We start from the raw sequence: 19,647 nt of genomic DNA, 5'->3' as shown, positions 1-19,647 counted from the left end.
TAAAGGCAAGTAATAATTCCAAGAGACACCAAAATTGAGCACAATTGCTCTCAACATATCTTTGAGTGTCTAGATGGTGCATTAGGATTGACCATCCATTTGTGGGTGGAAGGTCATACTAAAATCCAATCTTGTGCCTAGGGCCTTTTGCAATTTCCTCCAAAATTAACTCATGAACTGCGGTACTGTGTTGGACATTATCATTATTGGAATACCATGTATCTTTACAATATCAATTATGTATAATTGGGCATATTAAGTTGGTCTATACTCAATCTTGATCTGTAAGAAGTGAGTAGATTTAGTTAGTCGATCAATTATCACCCAAATGGCATCATATCCACCCTTAACTCACGATAAACCCATCATAAAGTCCATTGCTACATGTTCCCATTTCTACTCGAGAATTAATAATGGTTGCAACAATCTCTGAAGGCCTTTGATGTTTACCTTCACTTGCTGGCATGTCAAACACTTAGAGACATATTCCACGACGTGTCTCCTTTGTCTTGGCCACCAAGACATTGACTTTAAACCATGATACATCTAGGTGGTTTTAGGGTGTATTGCATAAGTTGCCACATGCACCTTTTCTAAGGCTCATTTCTCAAACTATCTATATTTGGCACATAAATTTGGGATTGATATCTCATTAAACCGTCTATGTCATACACAGAGTCTCGAGCTTCATCTTCGCTCATGTCTCCAAATATTTTCACCATATATTCATTTTGATATTGACCAGCTTTAATTCGATCCAATATCATGGGTTAAACTCTAAAAGTGCCAACACGGTGTTAGAATCATTAACCTCAAAGTGGCACCCATATTGCCCAGATCATACAAACTTCACACCAAAGATCTTTTCTCTATTGTCATGTGTGCCAAACTCCCGATTGATTTCTGGCTTAAGGCATCTGCCACCACATTGGCCTTGCTCGGATGGTAAAGTATGGTGTAGTCATAATCTTTCAACAGCTCCAACCACTTATGCAGCCTCAAATTTAAATCTTTTTGTTGAAATTTATACTTCAAACTCTTGTGATCAGTATATATTTTTTAAGTTTCACCATAGTGATAATGGTGCCAAATTTTCAAAGCAAATACGATTGTAGCCATTTCTAAGTTGGGCAGGATATATCTGTTCATGCCTCTTCAATAGTCGTGAGGCGTACATTATAACCTTTCCATGTTGCATCAACACGCAACCTAATCTAACCTGTTATGCATCGCAATACACAGTATAGCCTTTCGATCTATACAATAGGCTTAACAAAGGTGCAGAAGTGAGATAAAATTTAAGTTTTTGAAAACTATCCTCACATGCATCAGGCGAATCAAACTTATCTTCTTTCTAAGTCAGTCTTGTTAAAAGAAATGCAATCTTAGAAAAGCCTTGACAAAATGTCTGTAATGTCCAACTAAACCTAGAAAATCTAACTTTATTACAAACATTGGCCTTGGCCATTTCTCATGGCTTCCACTTTGTTAGGATCCACCTATACCCCTTGTTCAGACACTACGTACCTTAAGAAATTCCTTACTTAGTTAAAACAATTTTAAAAATTTAGCATTAACCTATGCTTTCTTAGGGTTTGAAGTGCAATCCTCAAATGTTATGGATGTTCCTCCTGGCTTTTAGAGTACACCAAAATATTGTCAATAAACACAACCACAAATTTATCCAAATACATCCGGAAGACCTTGTTCATTAAATCCATGAATGTTGCAGGTGTATTGGTGAGTCCAAACGACATTACCAGAAATTCATAGTGTCCATAATGTGTGTGGAACACTATCTTGGGTACATCACATTCTTTTATTCTCAATTGATGATACCTCGAGCATAATTCAATCTTAAAGAAGCATGCGACACATTGCAACTGATCAAACAAATCATCAATCCTTAAGATTGGATATTTATTCTTCACGATGACCTTATTCAATTGCTAGTAGTCAATGCATAAACGAAGGCTACCATCCTTTTTATTCAGTAGGTGCTATTCGATAAGGAGGTATTAAAATTGGCTGCATATTTGGAATCAAATCAATACAAAATTCAATCTCCCTCTCGGGAGGCAATCCAAGCAATTCCTTGAGAAATACATCCAGATACTCACCTATTATAGGTACACAATTCATATTCCCATCATCCAATGAAGTGTCTTTAGTCATCGCTAAGTACCCTTGGCCTTTTTGCCTTGGTATTGGTCTAGTAGCTATGTCCGACACAACTCTAGTAGACATTGGGCTACCATGCTCGTATATCACAAATGATGATGTCATGACCCAACTCAGGGATCTGTGATAAGAGCACGAGCTCAATAGGCAAGCCTACTAGACCCGAGCAAGCCTCAGAGTCCAAAATCAAATAACACAAATGCTAAAGGATTCCAATAATCAAATATTCACAGTAAAACTAAATATAATACATTACCCTTAGCACATAATTCATACAAATGTTTAGAAGGTCATACGTTGGCCTTTAAAGATGGGTTCATACATAACAACCATTACATAAGTTCATATGGCACATCGTGCCTCCATACATAACCATAGCGAAAGACTTCAACTTTTTAACATAGTGATCGACACATAACTAGAACCTATTGGAGGCTAAAATTGGTCGTTTATATATAACCCTTGCCATGCACCTCTGTGGTCTATTTATCTGCACATGGTACACAAATGAGTGAGTGCTGTAATACTCAATGAGTAGTGATGATAAACCAAATCATATATATATATATATGTAAACACATAATAAATATTGCACTCTCAGTGCAGCCACATAATCCAACAAACATCTCCAAACATAGGGCATATCATTATCTTTACATCTCTAATATGAGGGCATATCATTAACCTCAATGTCTTCAAAGGTCGTGATACATATCCTTAGGCTTACCCTCGAAGCTGATTAAAGTTATTCAAACCATTCTTCACAACATGCTCTAGTTTTCAGAGTGCACATCAGAATCATATCTTTTTTGTTTAAGCTTCTCATAGTTATTTCATATCATATACAAATTGAGTCAATAGTGGTCCTCCCCTGAACTCAATCAAATCACGCTCAGTGGCCAACCAATAGAGAATCAAATCACGCTAATGGCCAAGCCACTAACAGAGAACAAATCATGCGTATGTCGAAACAATGGGCGAAAAATAAATTATGCACAATGCTAAAGCAGTTGGCAGAGAATCAAATCATCAACCAGAGTAATCTCTCAGCAATCGGCATCACTCGAAGTATTCCCAAATGGGTGGTGTCAAAGCACTGTAATTGGTAATCACAAACGGGACTAATACCACTATCCCTATTTACCACCATTTCTACAAGCCCACACATTGTCACAAAGGATTGAAACTTCACTCATCCACAAATTAGATCAACGTCTAAAATTTATCCCTCAAACAAAAACATAAATCCACAAATAAGGCCATCATGCCTTTATCATTAACATTTTCCCCATCAAACCTCAATTCACATTTATCAAGCTTCAATTGTCTTTAAGCTCGGTTAGGTTCTGAGTGCCTCTAAATTTCTAAGGTATCATTGGATCAAATTCTCTTTAACATATCCTTCATCTAGGTAATCTATTCTTAGGGTTCACTATAGCCTCTAGTCATCCTAGTCTAGGCACACATAGCATAGGCCAACCATGTGGCTCACATCATAGCACACAAACACCCATTGCACAGTTTGGTTCTCTAGCCTAGGCATTTACATCTAGGTAATCATATATATACATATATATACATATATACATGCTAATACCATGGCAGTGCCTTCATCAAGGCATCATACATCACATACATTTTAATTCAAATCCACTTACAGTGACAAATTAGAAGTAAACCCACTATTGAACTCAACTTTAGCCTCCAATAGTCGTCTAGCTCACCCACTCATCCAATATCTTTGTTTCCTCCTTAGAAAACATCAAAATATTCGATTGTTAATTAAATCCTGGCTTTCAAAATATGCTAACTTTTTCACAATTAACCAAATCTTAACAATCCAATTGTTTAAGCTTAAATCTATTAACAACAAGCTGAACTTATGCCTTAGAAGTTAGATTGCATGAATCTTAGTTCCAAATTCCAAATAGATTGGAAGAGATTTACCAAAGTTGGAAAAACTATATTTCTTAGAATCTAATTAATTAAATCGAACAATAATCAATAAGAACGCTTACTCTTACCTCAATAACGTTTCTTCCAAGCTCAAATTTGCTCCAATTTGCTTCAAGAATTCATTTAGGGCTTAGGGTTTTTCGATGGTAGAAAGAGCAAGAGTTTGGGGGTTTTTGTTTTCAATGGCCGAATGGCTTGGATCTTTTTTTTATTTTTTCTTTTCTTCAATAATGTATTGATACATTTGGCAATGTATCAATACATTACCCTTATTTTAACTAAATTTATCAATACATTTGGCAATGTATCGATAGATTTCGGATAGAACGACTCACTACCCAACATTTATCAATACATGGAGAAAATGTACCGATACTTTTTCCCTTAGGTGCTTTCTACTTCAAATGTATCGATAAATTTAGACAACATATCGATACATGTTCATCCTTGGCCAAATCTATTGATACATTCTTCAATTGTATCGATACAATCCTTCTTGTAGGCCTTGTGTTGTTCATCCTACCATGAATGTATCGATACATTTGAGGATGTATCGATACATTTTCCCTTGTAGGTAGTTTTTAGCTTCCCAAACTACCAAGAATTCAAGTCTAACACTCTAAGTTCATACCCTGTGAAGATAACACTTGAAATCATTCATTTAACTTAATCCCATACACATATATTCACAAATATAATGTCAAACTTAGATCAACACCTTAAATTATGAGATTTGTAACAAATTTCCTCAAAATTTTACCTAAATGTCAAAATATACACTTTTTAACGCTTGGCATACATATCATATCGTCAAAGTCCTTAAGGCTTCACATATTTGATAAATCATTCTTAGTTTACTTAATTTACATTAAAAATTAAGGGTCTTACAAAAGATCTCCCTGGAAACTTAAACTTCATAAGCTTACAGTAGTAGTTTGCCTTGGAAAAACAAGAGGTTAACCAGTCCATACCCAAAATCACATTAAGATCTAAAGTTAGCAACAACACCAAGTTAACTTACATGTCTCTGTCTTTTATGCAAACCACACAAGATTTATACACGTATTCTATCATAAATATCTCCTCTAATGAAGTAGTCACAATTAGAGGTCCCTCCATGCTACAACAAAATTGATCTAATTTTGGCACAAAATGTGGTGACACAAAGGAATGTGTTGATGTGGGATCAAACAAAACTAAAGCTTCAGTACCACAAACAGAAAGTGTACTTGTGACCACTGCATTGGAAGACTAAGCATTTTGCAGTGTCAAAGCAAATACCTAGCTTGACCTCCTCCATTACTACTCGATTGTTTTAGTTTACCTTGAGATGATGAGGCAACACCCTTACCTTTATTGCCTTTAACATTCCTCCCAATCGGCATAGTTCTAGACAGGTTATTGGTCAATCATCCTTTATATCCATGATCACCCTCAGTCGATGGCCTCTGCATTAGGCAATCCCTCATCGAATGCCCAAATTGATCACATCCAAAACATGGACTAGTTACCCTGTAGCATGATCCACCATGTGCCTTTCCTCAATAATTTCACAAAATACCTTTTTGCTTATGACCTAGATTAGAAGCTTCGTTAAATTGTTCTCGATTAAATGGTGAGCTAAATGAATCATTATTTCTTGATGGCTTATGCATAGGATTAGTCCGTCATGACTTTGATAGTGTATAAATGTGGGATGCCTAGTTACGTTAGAATCTCTACGGCTTTGTTGGCCTTGTGTTTGAGCTTTTCAACCTTTTTCTCCTTTCATCCAAGATTCCATTCTCTTAGTTTCAATCATTTTAGTCACATCCACCATGGCTGCATATGAAGCAAACCTTTGGGTGGTAAGAACTCTAGATAGCGATTCAATTAATCCCATAATGAATCTCTTGATCATTTTTTACTCTATTAAAACTTATCTCGATAACTGGGTGAAGCAGACATCATGCTTCGTCATTGTCATGTTTGGGGTCTATTTTAAAGTCTCATCTCTTATGCCTTAGCATCTCTCATGCTCTCAGGCAAGAAGCGATTTAGGAAAGCTTAGACAAATTCTTCCCATGACATTAAGGATGACCCTAATGGTTTACCTCTCTTAATTGACACAAACCATATTCTAGTCACCTCTTTTAATCTAAATTCGACTAATTCTATTGATTGATGTGTGGAGCATCCCAAAGTAGAAACAATACATTTCATGTCTTCCAAATCTTTGTAGATTTTCTTTTGCATCGGAAGTAGTAAAAGACAAGGGCTTTAGCTTCATGAAATTTCATGAAATTTGCCAAAGAAACCATAATAGCCCTTCTCAGATATTCACATTAAGGCACATAATCTAGATCTTGTGAACTAGAGTCAACCCATTTCTAGGATTATGTCGATCTTCTGTTGTAGAAATCAATGAATTAATTGGTGAAACTTTATAGCCCAGTTGCCAAATCTTCTAGGGTGACACCTGATAACTCTATAATATAGAGTTATTTTGACATATTTAGGAGGCTTAAGTAGCTAGACTTTTGAGATTTTAGGTTTGGATTTTAGCATTTTAGGTGTTTTTCTAGTTAAGTTTGATTACATATTGAGTAGTTAATTTAAGTTATTTTAATTCAATTTTTTGTTATTTTGTTTTAAATTTCTTTAAAAGTAGTTATTGCTGGTTTCTTGTATTACTTTTGTAGGAAATTTGATGAAAAAGGCTCATTTGATGAAAATATGTGCAAGTATGCTGATGGCTTCATTAGTATATATTTTGGTATTTTAATTATATCTCTCTCTACAGAACTCCAAATGAAGTTATTCTTAGACCATGAAAACTCAAGGAGGAAGGGCTACAAATTTTATGTTTACCACTTCACCCATTTCTTATTGGATCATGGTCAAAATATTTGTCTAAGTTGGAGCACGAGAGTAGTATGTGTGGACTAAACATGATGCATTATTTGGAGTATATCTTTCAATCCCGAAGTCAAATTGACATGATTCTTAAGCCATTGGAAAGTTAAGACATAGAGTTAAAACTTTCTTCTTTACCACTTTGCCCAGTTCAGAATAGACAAGGGTGAAAATCATATTCAAAATTTAAAGACTGTCGTAGCACTGGGAGAACAAGGCTGTAACGCTGGTGAAAGGAAGCACACAACACATTTTCTTGAGAGCTTAGCGCTGTAGTGCTATAAGAGGAGTGCCACAGAACTACTGTAGCAAGAATTCAATGATGTAATGCCAAGAAATCAAGGCCGCAGCTTTGGGCGATTTTCCAAAAATAAAAATTTGATGGGATTTTGGAAATTAAGTTACTCAGAGCCTATTTAAGGGACCTTTTTTAGAGATTTTAAGGAAAAGGAAACAAGCAACTATTTTGGAGATTTGGAGCCAACAAAAAAGCAAGAAAACAAGAGAATTGGAGGGAGAATCAAGACCATAAAGCTCAAACTATTTGTTTTCTCTCTTGACTTTTGTGTTTTTCTTATTTTCTTTGACTTGGATTAATAGCTAATTTTATTTGGATGAAGTTTTTATTAGATATTATGAGCTAAATTTATTTTTCTAGGATTACAATTGAACTAACATGGAACTTTAAATTTTTAGTCTCTTTCTTACTTATTTTAATGGGATTTGAATTGTTTATTCCAATTTGTTCTTAATGCTTTTAATTACTTAATCACCAATTAAATTGATTTAGGAACCTAAACAAACTTGAAAAAGGGAGTTTAGTATAGAGTAAAATTGAGATAGCATATGGTCATATTAATTATTTTGCGCATAGGATAGCAGTATACCTATAGGCCATATGTAGCCCAATTAGAGCCCAAACTTAATGAGTCTATTTTAATTTCAATTCACATAGAGATATAGTGTTTTGGTAAAAATAGATATTTTTATAAGATGAGTCGAGAGACCCATATAAATAATTGAGGACTCTAGGTTAACCATCAACCTATTAAATAAGTTAACGAAAAGAGTTAGGATTTATTTGATGTGTGGGGGATATTGTAATCTTAGGCTTGTTTGATTTGATCTTTACTCAAGTTATTATACTTTGATATTTCTTTTACTCTAAATTTTTGGTTAATTAGTTTTAGTTAATTAATTAATTTTGATTTGGATAGAAAATTGTTATAATTTAGTATTTAGTAAAATTTTAGATAATTCTCTATGGGATCGATACTCTGCTTTCTTATATACTATTTATTCAATACGGATACTTGTGTAATAGAATTTTAACTGACAACACCTCTTCTTGTAGGGTAGTTATCCCTAGCTCCCATATTTTCATCACCAGTAAACACATAACTGGTTTTCGCATGTCGAGGGTGTCTAGCTGCTCTACTTCTACCATGGCTCCTTGATGTGGACACTCTTGGTGCTTCCATAGGCTTATTCAATGCATCTTGCTCTTCCATGGTCCTTGAGGCAGCTTTCGTCTTAGGCGACATCCTGTTCCAAGATGAAGTAATACCATGTTCAAGATTTCAAAAATCTCATGGGTAGGTTTATTAGTAGGGATTTCATAGAAAGCCTCTCTCTCATCCATTTTAAGCTAAGACTTGAGAATTCATGCACCTTTTGTTCATAATTAATGCTATAGTTATAAACCATAAACAAAATTCTAAACTAATCCCGACATTCCGTTGACTAGCATAAATTTACCCATGACTCTCTAACCTAGACGCTCTCATACCAATTTTGTCATGACCCAAGCCTGGGGGTCTGTGATTAATGCACGAGCCTTTGTAACATTAACATCATTTAAATCAATTTGCATAATCAAGGTTTGTCAATAAAGCTTAAGAAAAAATTATGCACTCAATATTCAAGAAAGAATAAACAACAAAACATTTTCAACCAAAGATGGAAACACCTTTCAGAAAACAAGCTAAGTCAAATAATCTCAGGTAAAACTTTTAAATTTGAAAGCATAGAGAGATATTTGAAAAAAAAGCCACCCATTTTCATTTTGTGTGTTTAGAGAGCTCTAATCTTCAAGTTGTTCTTCCTTGTTCTAGCATACTCGATTTCTCATCTCTTTTTTCCTCTTAGATCTAACAAGGATCTTTATTCAAAGGTGATTAGACTTACAAAATTGAGACCAACCTCTGATACCAATTATTAGGATAGTTAGCTCAATGAAAATATCTTAAAAATAGGTGAATTAGTTTTTTTTTTAAAAAAAATTGAACTTGAGAAACTAGAAAACATTGTTGTAGTCGACCATTAAAATTTTCTAGTCAACTATGCTCATGAAGAACTTGTTTTTAAAGCAATATGACAACCTTGTGGTTGACTTTGCTAGTCTTATAGTCAACCCTTGACTAATAAAGTTGTTTTCAAAATATGTTAAAGAATTTTAAAGAGAGTTATGATGCATATGTAAATCTTTTACAAAACTACTCAATCAAATGCAAGCAAATGATTATTTTTAAATGCTTTAAATGTTTTTAAAGTATAAATCAAATAAGTGTAGCACAATAAAATTATTTTTAAACGAAAAAGTGTATTGATGATAAAGAAAGACTCAATAAAGAGGCAAAACTAAGATGTTAAAAGTATGAATCAAACTACCAACTCTTTATGAAATGGGTTGTCTTGGAATGAAATATAGTAAAGCAAAACAATGATAAAATGAAGACAATAGGTAAAAAAAAAATTCTTCAAAATAAATTTTCTACTTGTGTTAAAATGGAAACAAATGATTTTTCTAAAATAGAGTTTCAACAATAAATGACAAAGCATAAAAGTAAATCAAGAAACAAAGATTTATAGTGGTTCGGATTTTCAAGTTCCTACATCCACTCCATTGGTTCACTAAGGAATTTCCATTCTATTAAAAGGATTCTTACTTTTTAACGGTAAGTAATAACCCTTTTAATGACTTTTAACAAGTTCAACCACAAACTCATGGTTTTAACGAGTTCACCACAAACTCGTGGTTTTAACGAGTTCACCATAAACCCATGGTTTTAACAGGTTCACCACAAACCCATGGTTTTTATGGGATCACCATAAACCTATACTAACTTTTCAAGGCTAAGTTAAAACCTTTACAAAGATAGAAATAGTGCCTCTAAAGGTAGATTTTGCTAGTGTTAGTGTAAAAGTCTCAAACCATAACATATCAAGAAGGGGTGAATTGGTATTTAGAAAATTTTCTTTGAAAATCTAAGTATAAAGGTGAAAATGTTTTCACCCAAAAATGTTTTCCAACACCAAAAAAAATTTTCAACAATAAATTACTTAAGTACTAAAACAATATAACAAACTGAATATTTTTCTTAAGTTAAATTCTAGCTATGTAAAGAAAAAATAAAAATACTTTACCAAGAATAAAATGATAAATCAATGTAAAACTAATTTCCTAAGGCTAATGTAGGCAATAAATAATGGTGTTGAAAATTAAAAAGAAACACAAGAAAATTTATAATGGTTCGATTTTTTTCGATGCCTACATTTAATACCTCAGTAACCAAGGAATTGCAATCCACTATCAAGGATTCTTATTTTTTTTAAAAGGAAGTGAACCCTCACATAATCTACAAAGGGATTCTTGCTTTTTAATAAAAGATGATAACCCTTCAAATGACTTTTTACAGGATCAAGAGGTAGCCGTACACAATCCTCAAAGCCATTCATACTTTTTAAATGGGAAACGATAACCCTTACAAGATAACTTTTCAAGATTAAGCTAGAACCTTTACAAAATATGTGTACAAAGGAGTAATAGAAAAGATTTGCCTCACAAAGGCTAGATGCTAGAGATTTTAGCTTAGGTGTAGAGAAAGAAGAAATTTCAACTTGATTGAAGCAAAGATTCAACTTTGAAAGCTTGATGGAAGACTAAAACGATGCTAGAGAATGATGATAAGCTTGTGGGTATATGAAGTGGTTTGGGTGAAATCTATCAATAGATCCATTGAATTTATCAATAGATAGTCATATAATCTTAATAGAAACCAAATTGAGAAGCATCTATTGATAGATCTGCAAAATCTATTGATACTATCGATAGATAGCTAAATGGGAAAAATATGAAAGGGTCTAGTACATCATCTATTGATAGATGTGAGAAATCTATTGATAGATGAAGGTTAATGCCTAAAAAGTTTTGTGGGATCTATCGATAGATGCTTTTTATCTATCTATAGATCAGTCCAAAAATGCAAAAATAAAAATAGGTCTTAGCCACTTGCCCATTTTAAATCAAAAAAAGAAACTTTCCTTACTCTCCACCCTTTGAAACTCTAAGCCTTAAATGGATTTTGCAGCACATTTAAAGTAGATTGAAGCTTGGGAAACCCTTCTAGAGGTAAGATTACACCTTTTTATTGATTGATTTTTATTTGATTAGTTACTAATTTAGAAATTTATTTTCTCCAACTTTAGGTGATTTTTCCCTTAAGTTAGATGGAAGTTTGGAGTGGAGATTTGGGCAACCCAACATTAAATGTATATATTTAAGCTTTTGAACTTAAGACTTGAAACCTAGCTTTTATAACTATGAGTAGTTGAAATAAAGCCTAGTCTAAAAATCTTCAAAAGCTAAGAAATAATTATATGATATGTTAAAGGGCAAAATAGAGTCACTAACATGTTCATGAGCTAAAGAGCTATTGGAGGCTTGAACGTTGAGCTTGGCTATGGGAATTGACTTCGTTTGTCACTATGAGTGGGCTTATTTATTTGTTTAAATGTATGTAACACATCATGCATTGAATAATGCATTACCATGGTACATGAAGGACATATATGTACGTGAATGGCTAGATGGATATGCCTAGGCAGTAAATTATATATATATATGTGTGTGTGTGTGTGTGTGTTTTATATGTGATGTGTATGTGTGTGCCTTAGTGCAAACCACATGGTGGTGTATGTTTGAGCATAGACTAGCGGTCTTATGAATATGACAGATGTCTAAGAGTAGTTTACTCAAGACACTTAACCTCTCAGAAGATGATGAATATTCGATGCCTTAGAGAATTAAAGGCACCTAGAATGATATTGAGTTGATTGGAATCTGAAGCTCATTGAGAGTGATCTATGATGTGAATGGTATTATGGGATATCAAAAGCATGACAACCTTGATTGTAGATTTGTGTTATGTATAATGATAAGGATTCTGAATGTTGATCTAATTTAAGGATGAGTGGAGTCCTATCCCTTATGACTATGTTCTATCCTTATAGGGATGGTGGCTAGTAAAGATGGTGGTAGAAACCACTTGTGATTCTTATCTGCAATGCTTTGATGCCATCTGTCGAGTATCTTCGAATGATGACTTTGATTCTCCACTAGTTGCTTTGGCATTAAGCCTAATTTGTTCTCCGTCAGTTGCTTTGGCATTGTGCTTAATCTAACTCTTTGCTAGTGACTTAGCCCTAAACGTGCTTTAACTCTATCGGTTAGCCATTGCATATGATTTGATTATGTCAAGGAAAGACCACTCTTAAATTATGTTTTGAATTATGAGTGATATGACATAGCTTTAGATAGGCAAAGATAAGTTTGAATTTGACGTGATGCATTGGAAACTAGGGTGATGCCTATGGAGATTAACTTTATGATGGATTCGGGGTAAGCTTGGAGATTAACTTTATAATGGCTTTGGGGTAAGCCTAACTCAATATGCACTATTTGTGGAGACATAGTGGCACATGTGTGAGTTGTGGGTTTTGTGGATTATTCTTAGTTATGAATGATATGCCCCTAATATTAGAAATGCTTGTTAGAATAATTTGTTTGCATTGATAATGAAATATATGAATGTACATGTTTCTCAGCATTAATATGTTTGATTTATTTACACCTTTTACTAAGTATTAGATGACTCACTCATTTGTTGTAAATAAGCCACTAGGCACTGCGTGGCTAGTGTTGTCCTTTGGGTAGACAATTTTGACGTTTGGTAGATCTCCTATTCGATAGGTCCCCTCCGTTGAGTTTGATATTGGGGTTTTTCGCTCCTAGTTTATTTTTTCGTATGTGTTAGCACTACATTGCCACATGCTGTTATTGTGTTAAGGGTTGTATGAGATCAACTCATCTATTAGCGAATGTATGGTTTGTGTATATTTTTAGTAAAATGTATAAGTCATAAGCTAAGGGCAACTTGTACGTATTTCAACTTAAGTTATATTATGAATGTATTTGATGTGGAAACCCCTAGCTAATTGTGGATGGTATGATTTGTTTAAACTTCTGAGGCTTGTGTGGGTCTTGTGGGCCTTGATTGTTAAACTTGTACATTGGTCATGGCTCCCCGGTTTGGGTCGTGACAAATTTTCTTCAAATTTTTTATCAAAATTTTCAATCACAATTTCATTTTCAACATCTTTTTCAATAGGCTTAACCAAATTTTCAAATTGAAAATCACTACCATTTACTTTGTTTTCTCTTACCTCTTTTCCATTTTAGAGAGAATATGCATTGCAATGCTTCATACCTTTTTTTCTTGGATTGGGCTCAGTGTCGGTTGGTAATGTACCTGGAGGTCTATTGTTGCTGGCATTAGCTAACTGGCCTGATTGTGTCTTAAGATTGCGAATTGATGTTGCTTGATTTTGAATGATGGCATTATTCTTTATCATGTATGCATTATTCTTGGCCATGTATTCATTAGTTTGTGCTATAAATTGCATGAACATTTTTTCCATTGATGGTTTCTTTTTAAGGATTGGTGGTCTAGCTTATTGTGGAAAGGTCTTGAGTTATTCATCAATAAGAAGTTTGGATTGTTCCTCTAATTAGGTTTATAAGTGTTGGAATATGGGTTATTCTATTGCCTATTGAAGTTCCCAACAAACTGAACTACTTCAGAATTAGATGGACATTGATCACTAGAATGGCTATCCCCACACAAGTCACATGTTACAAAGAAGTTTTGGACAACATTAATCCCTATTGTATCAAATCTATTTGTCAAGGTAGCTACTTGTGTAGTAAAGGCATTAAATATATCAATCTCATAAACATTAACAGCTTTTCTAGAACTAAAGCTTTTTGAAGGTCATTAGTAGTTATTAGGAGCCATCTCTTCCAACAAGTTATAAGCTTCACTAGGATTCTTACCCATTAATGCCCCACTATAAGCGGCATCAATTATAGATTTGATTGAACTTAACAACCCATTATAGAATGTCTGAATTTGTAGCCATTGAGGAATCCCATGGTGTGAAGATCTTCTAAGTAGATCCTTAAATAGCTCCCAAGCCTCACATAATGACTCACCATCAAATTGTGTGAATGAGGTTCTATCATTCTTTAGCTTTGCAGTTTTGGCAAGTGGGAAGAATTTTGCTAAGAATTTTTGAGCCAAGTCCTCCCATGTAGTAATAGATCCAGTTAGAAGTGAATTGAGCTAGCTCTTTGCCTTATCTCTCATTGAAAAAGAAAGAGTCTTAATTTGATAGCATCATTAGTCTCCCCATTGTATTTAAAAGCATCACAAATTTCTTGGAAATTCACAAGATGAGAATTAGGAACATCACTAGGTAACCCACCAAACTAAATTAAAGATTGAATCATTTGAATGTAAGCAGACTTGATTTCAAAATTATTTGCATTAATGGGAAGTCTTCTAATGCTTTGGTGCAAGCCTTGTAAGAGAGGAACAACATAATCTCGCAAGGCTTTGTTCTCTTCAAGAACATGATTGACATCATTGTTACCATTATTATTATTATCTTTAGCCATTGTCTGATTTAAAGTTTGAACTTGCAAATTTTCCTGTCGAAGTCTTCTAAAAGTTCATTTTGTCTCTAGATCAAGAGGAATATGATTTAAGTTTCTGTTTTCATACAACAACCAAAGATACCTGAAAACAAGAAAAACTAAATTTGGAATTAAGCCTAAATTTACTTGGTATTAATATTAGAAAAAAGTTATAGAAAACAATCCTTGGCAATGGTGCCAAAAAACCTAGGTTTTTGGAATTGTTTTGGTATTCTTAAGCTCACCAATGTAAAGTTGCTCAAAACTCTCGAACTAGTTGTTGATTAACTCATAGTTAGATTAGATTTTACCTACTGGTTTTTGGATTTGAGAAATGGAATTGGTGGAAAGATTAAAGGTTATTGATGAAGATTATGTCTAAAGAACAAGGTATTAACAATGGATTAATCTTGAATAGGTGTTGTTGGAGAAGTTTTACATTTGAAAGGTTGAGTATTGATCTAAATATGCTAGAGCATAAGGCATGCTTCGTATAGCTGAGTGGTTACAACGTTTTCAAAGTATTTTGATATATAAATACATAAGCATATTTGGAATAGCATTAGGATTGCCTTTGATGGAAATCTGACATTTGTGGATTGCATTATTATTGATTACAATGTGATAACTCTACTATATAGAGTTATTTTGGCACTTTTGAGAGCTTAAATATCTAAGTTTTTGAGACTTTAGGCTTGAATTGGAGTAATTAAGTTTTTGTCATAATTAAGTTAGATTACATGTTGATTAGTTTGATTTACATTATTTTAATGTAATTTTATGTTATTTTATTTTAAATTACTTTATGAGTAGTTATTGTTGATTTTTCTTATTGCTTTTGTAGAAAATTTGATGAGAAAGGCTCATTTGATGAAAATTTGTGTAAGAATGGTGACGGTATCATTCGTACATGCTATAGTATTCTAAGGATAACTTGAGCTAAAGAAGTCCAATTGATACGATTCTTCATCCATTAGAAAGATAGGAAGAGCAACAACTTTGATTTTTATCACATTGCCTATTTCTAATCTGATCATGGTCCAAATCCTTATCCAAGTTGGAGAACTAAAACAGTCTTTATGGATTCAATATGCTGTGGTATTTTGAGCATATCTTTCACTCTAGAAGTCCCATTGATGTGCTTCTTGAGCTATTGGAAAGATAAGAAACCAAGATACAATTTCATGTTTGCTACATTTCCTAGTTTTGAATGGGATCATAGAGAAAAATCATCAAGAATCTAGAGCTGTGGCGTTAGAAAAATGACACTGCACAGTTTTCCAAAAATAAAACTATTGATTGGGATTTTGGAAATTTGGTTATTTAAAGCCTATTTAAGGGACCTTTTTCTATGGTTTTAAAGGGAATAGGTAGCAAGCAATTTCTCTAGAGAAAAAAAGCAAAAAACAAAGCATGAAAGCAAGAGAATTGGAGCTATTAGTTTTCAACTGTTAGTTTTCTCTCTCTACTTTTGTTTTTTTCTTATTTTCTTTAACTTGGATTTATGGCTAATTTTCTTTGGATGAAGTTTTTATTAGATGCTATAAGCTAAATTATTTTTCTAGGATTATGGTGGATTTCAACATGTATGTTGAATATTAATTTCTCTTTTATTTACTATGAATGGCTATAGTTTTGCTTATTCAAATCCATTTTTAATGGTTTTGATTGTCTAGTCAACAATTAACTGATTTATGAATCTAGTTGAGACTCAACTAAGAGATTCAAGATTGGATTAATATTTGAATAGTGTATGTTCACGTCATTTAGGTGATCTAATTTGTGATTCGGGTAAGCATACACCAATTGCCATACATAGCCAAATTAGAACACTAGCTTAATGAACCTTATTTAATTGATTACTATGGACATCTAGTGACCCAATTAAGTTAGGTATTTGTGCAAGCATCTTGACGGAGACTTGTACAAAGCTTTAGATTCTAGTTTAGTAAAACCACCCAAGAATAAATAATAGGAAAAGCTGGTTTCAGATAAAGAGTTGAATGAACCCATAATCTTAGGTTTTAATCTATTATCTTTCACAAGTAAATTTTTAGTCATTGTTAATTAATTTAATGTTTTCTTTAATTTAGTTTTAATTAATTCTTTAAAAAATTTTGTTAAATAAGATTAATTTGTCATAATTTTAGTACTTAGTGAAGATTTAGAAACAAATCTCTATGGGATACGATTCTAGACTTATTGTTTATTTTAGTTGTTCTATATGTATTCTTGTATGTTCAAAATCGACCACACCATGTTTTGAATATGGTTTTGAAACTCATATATGCTATGTAAATATACCTATATATGTATAAAAATGATTTTGTGGGGAACAAACCTTTCAATGTTCTAGTCTTCAAAATGTGAATTGAGTTTGAATTGTGGATAATGCCTGAGTAACATGCTGTAGCATGTTTTGAGAATTTAATGATTGGGATTAAGTGCCTTTGGCTCATTTTGAATGATTGTTATTTAGCTTGTGAGCTATAATATGATTTACATAAATTGTAAAGGGAACCATATACTCTTAGTATGTTTTGAATGGCTATCATTTGGCTTGAATTTTCATCACGTCATGTGAAATCCCACCCCTAAACTAGAGAACTTAGGTGTAACTAACTTGATGAGTTAAGGTTTAAAAGTTTTATATATGATTTTATGAACTTTTAGTTTAAGAATATCCTTCAAATGTTTTCATATAAGTTTTGGGGAAATTGGATTTCAAATGAAGGTTAAAGGACTTGATTTTCATTTAAAAATAGCATTATGGACCCAAGGTATCAAGACCTAGCCAAAAGGTATCGAGACATCCTTCATGGGAAGAAAGTCTCAAGACCTCACATGAGTTATCGAGACAATGTTGCCAAAAAAGAAAGTCTCGAGATGTGAAACCCCTCTTTGATTTAGGAGAATAAATTAGGAAATCCTTTAGTCACGTAGATTTCAAGCTTTGAATATCAAATTTAGTTTTAATCTTTAAAAAGAATTCATTATCACCTTTGTTGGCTATCACTATTGAAGCAAAAATATTTCTAAGTTTGGAAGGGGTCAAAATATTCTATTTTTGTAAAACAATCCATTGAAAATAAAAAATGGCAGTAATGGTTACCTTGATATTTAGATAACTAGAAATGATTTTTTAATAATTTTTGAAGTACGTTTGCTATGGTAAATGAGAGGCACAATTTCAATTTCAATCGAACTTTTTTGATTTTGTCCTTGAAACCAAAATTTGGGTTTTGATTCTTGTGGAATTTGATTTTTTTGTATTTTTATTGAATTCAAATTGAGGGTGTTTGCTTATTTATATTAAATATCAAAAGTAAATAGAGAGTAAGAAGGAAAGATGTACAAATGAGGACATTCACTTAAATGATATTAAACGTAAAAAAGCTTAGTAAGCTTTTGTAAGCAATTTATCTCAGAAACTACATTTTGTCTCAAATGTATCAATGTGTGTCTCAAATGTATCAATGTGTGTTCATAATGTATTGATACATTTAGCCTAGAAAGGCTTCTGATGAACATGTATCGATACATGTTCATGATGTATCAATAGAATTTTTCCAAAACCAAATGCATCGATACATGGCCTAAATGTATGGATACATTACATTGTTTTCAAAAAAATAAAAAGGGTAAAAGGGTATTTTCAGATCTCGTAGTATAAATATGACCTTTACTTTGAGAGTTTTTCATTCAAGGTTGCCTCCACTCAGTTTTCCTTCAACTCTAGACTCTTCCAAACCCACTTTTCACCTAAATCATCATTTTGGAAGATTTGAAGCTTGGATTTAAGTTTTATGAACAAAGGTGATATTTTTCAGCTTTCAAATTGTAACACCTCGTACCCTCGTATAAGAGCCAATATAATCTCATCAATGAGGCGGAGGGTTAATGGATATAAATTTAAGTGCGAAAGATCAGTGACAGGCGAAATGAATATTTTAGAATAAAATATTTTGTACGCGATGACAAAATAATTAAATAATAATATTTTATCTAGGATGAATTAACGAGATAAAAAGACAATTCGGAAGTGACAAGTGATACATTTTGGAACCCGAGGAGTCAAGTGAAGGATTTTGGAATAAAATAATTTTTATTAATAAAATAATATCAAAATATTAATATTTTATCTGTGCTTGAAATTAGTCATGAAGAAAGAGTATATGACTAATGTAAGTGGGGTAGAAGAAGTAAGAATGAATTTTGAAGAAAAATGATGTAAGCGAGCCCACGTGCCTTTATTAACAAAAAGATGAGTGGATAAATATATATTTAAATAGAATAGTGACATTTTGGTATAGTGCGGAGTTGATATTTTATTTGCACACGTGTAAGAGAAGAAAGATAGAAGGAAATTGAAATTCAAAAGAAATTATTAAAGGACCAAATTGCAAGAATGAAAAGTTTAGTGGAACAAATGGTAAATAAGGAAAAGTTGAGGACATATGTGCAATTACAATATTTGAAGTTAAGTGGACATTAACTAACTAAAGGAAGTTAGATTATGTGAGATAATAAGATGTGCATGTAAAATTTACTATTATATGTAAATGATGGCATGCAAAAAGAAGGAAGTTAGTGGGGAACATGTGAGGCCCCTATAATGTGAAGTAAAAAGGAAGGATAGGCTTAAACATGTTTGCATGAAAAAGGATTGGTGCATTAAGTGGCCAAATCAAGAAAGGGAGACATAGATACATGTGTCTTGAATGGTTTGAAGAGTGGCTTAATAAAATATTAAACAAAGTTTGTGCATGAAAAGTGATTGGAGGAATAAGGTGGTGAAT

The 19,647-nt window shown here is 33.0% G+C and overlaps 1 non-coding gene across 1 annotated transcript; it reads left to right on the top strand.

Annotated features, from left to right (window-relative positions):
* Positions 1–14,298: 14,298 nt before the first annotated feature.
* Positions 14,299–14,405, top strand: LOC149527803 (small nucleolar RNA R71). Its single transcript, XR_016352292.1, has one exon. It is a non-coding gene; the product is annotated as a small nucleolar RNA R71 (small nucleolar RNA).
* The last annotated feature ends 5,242 nt before the right edge of the window (positions 14,406–19,647 follow it).

This window comes from Theobroma umbraticum, unplaced genomic scaffold (genome assembly GCF_002168275.2).
Source record: "Theobroma umbraticum cultivar Fairchild unplaced genomic scaffold, ASM216827v3 scaffold_30.0, whole genome shotgun sequence".
Taxonomy (NCBI): Eukaryota; Viridiplantae; Streptophyta; class Magnoliopsida; order Malvales; family Malvaceae; genus Theobroma; species Theobroma umbraticum.
This window is presented reverse-complemented; position numbering and strand designations above follow the sequence as displayed.